Below are 4,612 nucleotides of genomic sequence, written 5' to 3'. Positions count from 1 at the left end.
TTAGCTGTTTGCTCAGCGCCGAGGCGCTCTCCCTCAGTGCCTCTGTGCCGCTAACTGCTGCTGACTGTTGACTTTGTTGAACGTCTCCCTCTCATCCTGCCGTAATACTAATGAGATAAAGTGTGTCCCAGGAGTGCGGTCTGTCAAGTCTTTCAGATCTCGCACGCTGTTTACCATCACTGTGCTGGTGAACACGAAGGAGAGAGGAACCTGACTCTCAGAGAGTTGAGAGAGAGAGAGAGAGAGAGAGAGAGAGAGAGAGAGAGAGAGAGAGAGAGAGAGAGAATACGGAGGCTGTCTCTGGGCTGGTGAAGGGATAGAGGTTCTGGTTTTATGGCTGACGTGTTTGACCCCCCCAGCGGTTATCTGGGGACCCTGTGCCTGGGATGCTGACGGAGGGGAGACCTTCACGAGGGGTGGGGGGTCAGGCCAGGGGGCACATTTATGATGCTGTTTATTTGGAGTGGAAGACCCCTCAGTCCCTCTAAAACCAGCCTGAGGGTCTTATCTGTTCCCAGTGATCCTCTCAGTCCCTCTCCACCACCCTTAACTGGGGGACATTCTACATTTAGTTAGAAACTGAAAAACATTTTTCTAAATCAAAATATAAGTCCTCATAGCAACTTTGCTAGAACAGCTATAGTAGCTCTATTTCTCCCGTGTCATAATATCTAATATATTATCTGCAACCATGTGACACAGGCAGCGTGGTGTAGCTAGTAATGGTTTTCACAAACCTAGCAATAAACATTATTATGGGGTTAGTAATCATATTAATATAAATATAATTGAAATTAATTATAAAATTAAATGTAGCCTAGGCTATAGGCTAATAAGCCGAGGAAAATGACTATAGGCCTAATTGTAGGCCTATAGTCTACTCAAGTTTCAACAGTGCTTAAACCATGGGTAAGTAGGGTATTGTAGTGAAATTATTCTTATTATTTATTCTTATTACTTATTTTTTTTTTAAATCTGTTTAAATAGTTTATTATTGTTATATCAGAGATAAGAACTTTGATTATAGCTTATCTTAGGCCTACACTCAAGGGCGTAGGTTTGCGTATGGACGGTCGGGACATGTCCCTACCAACATTTTGGGAGGCCCAAATTGTCCCTACCAACTTTTAAGCAACCTTGACCGTACCAATTATTTTGCATTATAGATATTAGACCGTTAGCCTACCCCTTTCCTCCACTGTGAATGTGCCATCCCTGTATTATTTTTATATTTTTTAAACTCACGATTGGCTCATTTGTCTGAGATTGATCATTGCATTTTTCAAATTTTCGCTTGATCTGAAGAACAGCCTTACAGACAGACGCTGACAGCAAGCCATACAGTTGTGATTCTGACAGCCATTTAGGTAGGCTACCCACCACAATGTCGCCTCCCCCTCTGAAGAGGATGAGGGATATCAGGAGCTTTTTCTCCGCAACTGTAAGTAACGTTAGCGTTAGCTAGGTTAGCTAGCTGCTGGTAAACTAAGTAGCTAACCTTAGGCAGTAGCCACATGAAAACCAGCTAGGTTGGTGCTAGCTAATGTTATCTAAACTAACATCACTTGTCTTTCCATTGTGGCAAATTATCAACCGGTGATATAAGCTGGCTAGCTAGCGAACTGTTAAGATGGCTTCTATCATCCTGTAACATTAGGATAGCAGCAGCCATTACATTATTATACATTAGCTGCCCACCAGAGATTTAATTGAATAGGACATCATGGCGTCCTCACAACTAATGACCGTAAGTGTCCGCAATGAATACTAGCCGATGGGCTATTAGCTATAGCTTTGTAAAACCAGGATTGTGGAATTTCGCAATTGGTATTGCCTACTGTCTGGTATTTTGTTACTCCCCCAATGGACAGATATATCAATTTATGAATTGAATGTCAGTCTAAAAATCCAATGAAAATCTCAATTTTAATCAAATCATTTTTATGCATGAAACAGCAGCAGTCGTGAGAGAGAGAGAGAGTGGACGGACGCACAAGCAACCAAGAGAGAGAGAGTGTGGAGGGACTCAGCAGCAGCAAAAGTCGAGAGAGTGGAGGGACGCAGCAGGCAGGATGTGATACAGTAGACTAACAACATTGTATTAGTATTATTCAATTTCATAAATATATGAATATATAAGAGCTTTAACCTCTCGTCCCCAGCAAAAATTGTGTATGCAGGCTACACTGTTATATGGTCCCTACCAATGTTAGAACCAAACCTACGCCCTTGCCTACACTAGACTACTCTGTTGTGCTGATAACTGAACGGCATGGATCAAACATTTGATCAGTTGTGTTTCAGTTGTTAAAATATACTTTCATAATTATTATATATTTCAAAATCGCCGGATATTATATAGGCTAGTGAGAGGCTGAGCATGCGTAGCTCAAATAGCTAGCATTAGCTAGATATACTACACTGAGCTAACAAGCTAGCTACCGGTCCTCCTCTGCTCAAACAAACGCTACAGTTCACAAATAGGCTATTGCAGCAGGTAGGCTACGACAAGAAAACAAAATCCAATAACTGTCTCAATAAACTAGTTAACTAGGGACAAAAGCCCTCGGTGCTGCTTACATTCGTTACCTGCCTTCTATCTGGCTCCTCAGCGCGCTCCAAACTTTCTCTCCTCTCCGCGTTGTCTAGACGTCTAGACAGACAGCAGGTGCGAGACTGCAAGCGCGTGCGCCTCTGGCTCTGTCTCTCTGTCTCTCTCTCTCTCCCTCGTCGTGTTATGTCAACAAGCAGACAGAACGTGCGCGTATCGCTCGCTCATACAGTATTTGACTGTTCTCCCCCCTCCCGAATATTTTTTACAATATTCGTACAAATTTACTATTTGGGAAAAAGCTACTATTTGTGCTCATCCGAATACCGTATTCGTACGCACACCCCTAGTGTCCAAAGCCCCTGGTGGGTGTGTCCATAGCACCTGGTGGGTGTGTCCATAGCCCCTGGTGGGTGTGTCCACAGCCCCTGGTGGAGGTGTTTGTAGAGTTCTAGTCATCTCATTTTTTGGTTGTGCGATGTTTAACGCTGCAGACAGCCCTCATCGGCTCTGTGAAACGCATGCTCTTTCCCTTACATTTCTTAGCTTCGGTGCTTCTAGGATAATGGCTGCACAAATGTGTTTAACGTGGCTCATGACAAGAAAATGGTGTCACTCTGGCAGGAATAGGAAGCTGAGGCGCTAGCGGATAATAATGTCAGGTTAGCGCCTTCCCAACCCGACGCTAAGAGCATATGCTCACATAGCGATGCTCTGCTTAATGGCCTTAACCCAGAGCATGAAGGCCTAATGAGCCAGGCACACCCACATGAAGATATGAGAATGAAATGGGGCATAACCTATACAAGCGATCTGGATAGCTGCACTGGAGCAACAGTGCTGGACAGTGTTTTCTGTCTGGCTGCTCAATGATGCTCATCTCTCTCTCTATTTCTCTCTAATCGCTCTCTCTCTTTCTCTCTCTCCCTCTCTCTCTCTCTCTCTCTCTCTCTCTCTCTCTTTCTCAACCCTGTCTCTCTCCATCCTTTGTGAGGGGCTATTCATCGATGTTTAATGGAGGGTGATTGGCGGTGCTGGAGAGCTTGTGGCCATTATCATCAACTGTGATCTGCAATTAAGATCTCTGTAATTGTGGTGGATGAACCTCTGTGTTGGTCCAGTGGTCTAGCTGTCTGGAGAGGCCCCTGGTCTAGCTGTCTGGAGAAGTCCCTGGTCTAGCTGGGTGGAGGGGCCCCTGGTCTAGCTGGGTGGAGGGGCCCCTGGTCTAGCTGTCTGGAGGGGCCCCTGGTCTAGCTGTCTGGAGAGGCCCCTGGTCTAGCTGTCTGGAGAAGCCCCTGGTCTAGCTGGGTGGAGGGGCCCCTGGTCTAGCTGTCTGGAGAGGCCCCTGGTCTATCTGTCTGGAGGGGCCCTTGGTCTAGCTGTCTGGAGAGGCCCCTGGTCTAGCTGGGTAGAGAGGCCCCTGGTCTAGCTGGGTGGAGGGGCCCCTGGTCTAGCTGGGTGGAGGGGCCCCTGGTCTAGCTGGGTGGAGGAGCCCCTGGTCTAGCTGGGTGGAGGGGCCCCTGGTCTAGCTGGGTGGAGAGGCCCCTGGTCTAGCTGGGTGGAGAGGCCCCTGGTCTAGCTGGGTGGAGGGGCCCCTGGTCTATCTGTCTAGATAGGCCCCTGGTCTATCTGTCTTGAGGGGCCCCTTGTCTAAATGTCTGGAGAGGCCACTGGTCTAGCTGGGTGGAGGGGCCCTTGGTCTAGCTGTCTGGAGAGGCCCCTGGTCTAGCTGGGTGGAGGAGCCCCCTGGTCTAGCTGGGTGGAGGAGCCCCTGGTCTAGCTGGGTGGAGGGGCCCCTGGTCTAGCTGGGTGGAGAGGCCCCTGGTCTAGCTGGGTGGAGAGGCCCCTGGTCTATCTGTCTTGAGGGGCCCCTTGTCTAAATGTCTGGAGAGGCCACTGGTCTAGCTGGGTGGAGGGGCCCTTGGTCTAGCTGTCTGGAGAGGCCCCTGGTCTAGCTGGGTAGAGAGGCCCCTGGTCTAGCTGGGTGGAGGGGCCCCTGGTCTAGCTGGTTGGAGGGGCCCCTGGTCTAGCTGGGTGGAGGGGCCCCTGGTCTATCTGTCT

Source organism: Borostomias antarcticus (genome assembly GCF_949987555.1).
Source record: "Borostomias antarcticus genome assembly, chromosome: 9".
Lineage (NCBI taxonomy): Eukaryota > Metazoa > Chordata > Actinopteri > Stomiiformes > Stomiidae > Borostomias > Borostomias antarcticus.
The sequence above is the reverse complement of the archived record's forward strand: the minus strand, read 5'-3'. Positions refer to the sequence as shown.